The following is a 6,275-nucleotide window of genomic DNA, read 5'->3' on the forward strand; positions in this document are numbered from 1 at the left end:
TGTTAAGTAATATGTCCTTTCACTAGGGAGCTATATACCTGGATATTACTCTATCCCTTACAGAAATGTCTCCAGAAAGTGTATCTTAATACTGTGCCTTCACTTTCTACCAAAAATGTGTTTTGGAAATAAAGTAAACGTAAAATAAACCAGTGAATGAGCAAAACTACCCAAGATTGCGTTTCTTATCATTTGTTACTGTTAATATGTTGCCAAAGTGCCCAGAAAGCTTTTTAGTTTAAGACATAACCCTCAAATTAGTTTTAGACTTACAAATATAAATCAAGATTCCAATAGTTAGTTAGTGTGCCTTATACTATGAATTCTCCTGACAGTGCTTTTATTGAGGTTTAATCAGAGACCATTGTAGGACTTTCTAATTTGAGTTCTAAGCATTTGACATTATCAAACAGCTGAATGAGAGAGAACAGAAGAGTTGCAAAGTGGAAATACGTTTATTTTTAAATTGAATAACATTATAAATGTAATAACGCCGAATGCTACAAAGCATTAGGCAATGTTGTCGGCTTCTGCTTCATAAGGCAGAGATGAAAATGGAAAGTGTTTCTGAGGAGCCAAGAGGTAAAGCTCTGGTGTCTATGGAGTCCTAGGAATAACATCAGAAATTTCCAGGTGTCAATGAAAGATGGTATAAAGGCTGTGTTGCTAATGCCTGATCTTGCCTGGGCAACGACGGTATGACAGACTATTCATGGGCCAGTCACGGCACACATATTCTACAGCAATCCCTACCATGTGTCCAGCAGTTTGGATGTGAGTTATGGAAGCCTTTGGACGGCCACAACCCACCCAGGACTTTTTGCCCAGCTCTATCTGTCTTCAGTGAGTGAAAACCACAAATGATGTCAGCTCAATGAACATTCAAATCCTCAAAGACACACAGTCTCTTCCCAAGACTTCACATTTACCCCAGTCCTGTCTGCAGGTGTCGTAAATGAGGGCGTCAACTCATCCACCCCAGTGAAAGACAAGAACCACACCTTTTACAACAAAGAGGCCCACCACTGTCCGTTCCTGATGCTTATGTTGTCTGACTTTTGAGTTCCATTTGAAAATGTAAAGGAAGAAAAAAAATAACTGGTTTTTATACATCCCTCCAAAATTGAACATTGGGCCCCACCCATAGCAAAGAAGCTATTGGCAAGTAGTAGTTTGGGGACAAGGGGAGAGACGGACAAGGAATCATTTTTCCTCAGAGGCATAGACACTGGTAAGTTGTCTATGCCCCCAGAAAATAAACACAAGCATCCATAATTAATCTCAGTAAGGGGAAAAAAGAAAAGAAAGTAGGTGGCATATGGATCATACTATGTGGCAAACCCAAAGAACAAGACCCAATTTTAAAAACCAGTAACCTGGTGAAGTTGTTAGTAGGGGCTTGCCCAGCATGCAGAAGCCATGGGCCGGCTGTGGTGTACAACGCTGTAACACTGGAGGACACTGGTGTGGACACTGGAGGATCTGCAGTTTCAAGTTCATCACTGACATAATGGAAGACAGCTGACTTGGGTTAATTTGTATCTGGCCACTTAGCTGAAAGTGTTTTAGATATATGAGGTGTGGGTGGGGTCCATAGGGCCTCTCACATGTAGAATCATACCTTTGGCATAAAGAGATACTTCATCTTCTGTTCCTATTTGATTCCCTCTTATTTCCTTCTCTTGCCTTTATTGTATAGTTAAGTCTTCAAACAGCAGCATTAATAAGACTCAGGGGTTTTAATAACAGTTTTTAAGTAGGAGACGTGAAATTAGAAGGGAGATGGGTGGGTAGAACTAGAGAGGGTTACAGGGAAGTAGAGGTAGATGGAAATGGTCGATAGAATCAATTCTATAAGTGTATAAAACTTTCAAAAGAATTTTAAAAATTAAAGCAAAGAAAGAAAGTGAAGAAGTTCAAAATTCAAGATTAGCTCCAGTGTGAGGCCTGTCTGGGCTGGGAGACCCTAACTCACAAAAGAAAAGAAACAAATGAAAGCTGGTAGCCAAGTATATGGTGGGTAGGGAGCGGGCAGGATTCACCATCTCTGCCTAGCAAAGGAACCCCTGAGCCTCCTCAGCTCACCTAGCTGGGGTGGTAGAGTGAGCTTGCAGGAGTAGCAACAGTCGAGGTAGCTGAGGAAGGTCCTGCAGCCTTCGAAGCTAATTTTCCAGCCTGCGGCAGGAGCTGGAGAAATGTACAGGCCAAGGGCAGAGAGAGATGTCAGAGCCAATGCTTGCTGGAGGCTGGCGGCAGCTGTGGCTGAGAGCACCAGGATAGGCAGTCCTCTGTTAGGATGGACGCTTCTACCACCTCAAGCGCGGCTTCTTCCTACCAGGAAGCTGCTCTGGAGCTCTTTCTGCTGCAGTGGAATCTTGTAAAGCGTCAGCACAGGCGAGACAAGTTGCAGCCTTGTCATGGAGACATCTGGATTTCAGAAGAAACCTCTTGAGAATGAAGGCGTTTTCAAACCTCACCTGAAAGGAGGGTTAGAGTTTATCTCAGAAGGGATCCCACCTGTGACGGGTGTTTCAGGTGCACTCAAATTACATTGCTGGGGTGGAGTGCTTTCAAGTGGCTATACTCGAATCAGACTTAGGGCTACTCAAGATATAACAGGATAAAATGGGGGGATCCCGCTCAAACTGTGGGGGACTTTGCATAAGAATTATCACCATTGGGAAGAGAATGCTTTCATCTAACAGCCAAGTTAGCATCAAGAGCTGGCTACTTTGGGGCAAGAGCAATAGCTCAGGATTACTAGCATTTGTTGTCCTGGAGAAGACCCGGGGATTGAGTCCCTGTACCCACAAGACAGCTCACAGGTACTTGTAACTGAAGCTCTAGTGGATCTGACACCCTTATCTGGCCTCTGTGGGTGCCAGGCAAGAAAGTGGTACACAGATGTAACACTTAGGCAAAACACTCATGCACATAAAACAAAAATGAGAAGTAAATAATTTTGCAAAGAGAGCCTGTCTCAAAAAACACAAAGAACAAAAAGAGTCCTTGGTTTACTTTGACAAATATCCAAGGGCTTCTTGGGAACTTTAGCACGAGACGCCAGAGCACACAAAAATGAGCGAGACACAACGCTGGCCCTCAAGGGAGACAGTCACACAAACAATAATTCAATGTAGCCATGTTTTGACTGGCTTGCATGTGCTTTGTGCTATCGTCATCCGTGGATGAGGCTGCCTCAAGGATCCGAGTTACCAGAGGCAAGACATCTGCACTGGACAGGGGCTGAGGTTTCCCACAAGCTAATATTCCCAAGAGAGGGAGAGAAGACAAGAGAGGGAGAGAAGGTGAGGTATGCAAACTAAGCCTATCCTATGGCAATGGTTTTGCTTTTTAGACTGGAAATCGTTTCAGATACAGTTTAACCGTATCACAGGATTGAAAGACTAAACGGAACAGGGACAATGGCCGCGCATGTTAATATTCAACCAGAGTGCCAGTGAAATGGTGACCACTGTGTTCGTTAGGATTAAGAGCGAGGGAACAGAAGTGAACAGAAAGAGAGAACTGTAGTGTGGCAGGAGAGGCAGATGAGTGAAGTCAGTGGTCCAAAGCAGGGTCCAGGGGTAGGTGACTACTAAACCGCTCAGCTGGTGTCAGGATAAGGCCAGCTTACAAAGATGGGGATCCAGAGACAATGAACCAAAAATTCAGAGACTCGGGGATGGGCGGGGGGTGAGGGGGAGCTCGGGAGGGTGGAGAGAACAGATGTCACTTACAGACACACACCTAGCAGAAGGGACCTCTGTGGCTCTTGGTTCCACATCTATGAAAAGGTGAGCCTTTTAAGCTCTCTTCCTCATCAGGGGGGAAAGTGCTAGAAAGAGCCAAGTGCAGTGGCACATGCCTCTAATCTCAGCTCTCAGGAGGCTGAGGCAGAAAGACTGCTGTGAATTTGAGACTAGCCTGTATACTGTGAAACCTGTCACAAAGAATTGGTATATCTATATCTATAGATTATATTATATTATAGGGATAGATAGATAGATAGATAGATAAATAGATAGATAACTCCATATCGTTTAAAACAGTGGTTTTTCAGGCTGTGCCTTCCTCTCAAAGACTCCATTTTACAAACAGCTTTGAACTCCATTTTGAGCACAAACACAGAGGCAGGGTGACCCTGCATGTTTAGCACCATCTGCCCAGCATCCCCATGACACACAGACTGATGAATATCTTATCCAAAAAGTAAAAAGGTACCACACTATAAATCTATCAGAGTCATTTGGGACCATGAGTACATGGGCTGTTAAAATCATACAAGGGGGGCTGGAGAGATGGCTCAGCTGTTACGAGCATTGACTACTCTTGCAGAGGTCCTGAGTTCAATTCCCAGCAACCACATGGTCACTCACAACCATCTGTAATGGGATTTGATGCCCTCTTCTGGTGTGTCTGAAGAGAGCAATGGTGTGTACTCATATACATAAAATAAATAAATAAATCTTTTAAAAAATAAAAAAATAAAATCATACAAGGAAAAACAGGCCAAAGGAGAACTTACCAAAAATGTTTTCATACTGAAAGGGCACAGTATTCCTGCCTGGACCCCGAAGAGAACACACCTACCTAACCCAGAGAGGGTTATGGCCCCAGTGGACATATCATCTGATATATAGTGAGTGTGTCAAGGAACCTACAGGCATAGAACTCCCAACTGTCCCAGGGACTTCTGCTTGGCTTGGCTCCAACTGGCAACTCAGACTACATTGAATTACTGTCTGTGTATTTGCTTGTTTGTCCATATGGACTGGCCAACCATTCATCCACCCACCCAACCATCCACCCATCCATCTGCCCATCCACCCATCCATCCGCCCATCCACCCATCCACCCACCCATCTATCTGCTCCTCCATCCACACATCCATCCACTCACCCATCCATCTGCTCCTCCATCCACCCATTCATCCACCCATCCATCTGCCCATCCATCTGCCCACCCATCTGCCCATCTGCCCATCTACCCACCCATCTATCTGCTCCTCCATCCACCCATCCACCCATCTACCCACCCATCTATCTGCTCATCCATTCATCCATCCATCCACCCATCCACCCATCCACCCACTCATCTATCTGCTCCTCCATCCACCCATCCATCTGCCCATCCATCCGCCCATCCACCCATCTGCCTGCCCAGTCTTGTCCTTCACCTCTAGAGTCTTCACAATTTGCCCAGCTTGGCTTACATGCTGGGTTCAGCCTTCACACAAGCTCAACTCCACTCCTGCAGCTTGACTCCAAAAATTGTGTCAGACCTGTAGCAAGGTCCATTATCTAATACCGTCCCTGATACCCTGTCAACTTCCTGCTTTCCTCCAGTTATGACTCTTGGGAACTCCTTGAACCCTGCTTCAAACCCTTTAAACCCCAGTAACCATTCTGTAATCTATACGTTTATAGTTACTGCATGACATGCAATGTGAAGGAACACTTGCCCACTAGAGCATGCCTCTGGCAGGCCTTGCTCTTCTCCCCAGTTCCCTCTGCCTTGCTGAAAAAAAACAAAAAACAAAAACATTAGATTACATTCCTAAAGCTAGCCCCAAAGTCTATTGCCTTATTTGACCACTTCCTTCTCCTCAGGCTGACTACCAAGGTCCAGTTATCAAAGCATTGGAGTCCACCAATCAAAAGCCCCCTTTGGCTCACCTAATCAACATGCCCAATCAAAACTAAACACTCATCCTAACTCGGCATTTCTCATTTTGCCTTTATGTCTGTCTCCTCTCTATCCAGAAGCCGTCCTTTGTCATTATCCCAGCCCCACCCCCATCAGCCCTAGACAAATACCCCTTAGCCCTCCACCTTACCTCTTTTCCTCTCCCTTGTTCCCTTCCCCTTCTCCCTCATCCTCTATCTCCTGTCATTGTCCCTTTCCCTGCCCTCTGTCCTGGGGCAAATCAATCTCCTTTATGCTGAGAACTTGGTCTGAGAACTTAGTCTGAGTACTTTATCTGCGAACTCAGTCTGAGAACTTTATCTGAGAACTCAGTCTGAGAACTCCTTCTGAGAACTTGGTCTGAGAACTTGGTATGAGAACTTGGTCTGAGAACTTTATCTGAGAGCTCTGTCTGAGAACTCCTTCTGAGAACTTGGTATGAGAACTTGGTCTGAGAACTTGGTATGAGAACTTGGTCTAAGAACTTTATCTGAGAAATCTGTCTGAGAACTCCGTCTGAGAACTTGGTCTGAGACCTTGGTCTGAGACCTTGGTCTGGAGGGTCCTGAGCCTATACTTTTCCTGTG

At 45.1% G+C, this 6,275-nt stretch overlaps 1 long non-coding RNA gene across 2 annotated transcripts; it reads right to left on the reverse strand.

Annotated features, from left to right (window-relative positions):
• Window positions 1-436: 436 nt before the first annotated feature.
• On the reverse strand, window positions 437-6,053 carry LOC116098404. 2 transcript variants are annotated; one of them, XR_004121831.1, is made up of 2 exons: window positions 5,840-6,053; window positions 437-2,477 (listed from the first exon to the last, which is right to left on the reverse strand). It is a non-coding gene; the product is annotated as an uncharacterized LOC116098404 (long non-coding RNA). The 2 variants fall into 2 exon arrangements; XR_004121830.1 differs by lacking the exon at window positions 5,840-6,053 and adding an exon at window positions 4,529-4,830.
• Between the last annotated feature and the right edge of the window lie 222 nt (window positions 6,054-6,275).

Source organism: Mastomys coucha, unplaced genomic scaffold (genome assembly GCF_008632895.1).
Source record: "Mastomys coucha isolate ucsf_1 unplaced genomic scaffold, UCSF_Mcou_1 pScaffold20, whole genome shotgun sequence".
NCBI classification, from domain to species: domain Eukaryota; kingdom Metazoa; phylum Chordata; class Mammalia; order Rodentia; family Muridae; genus Mastomys; species Mastomys coucha.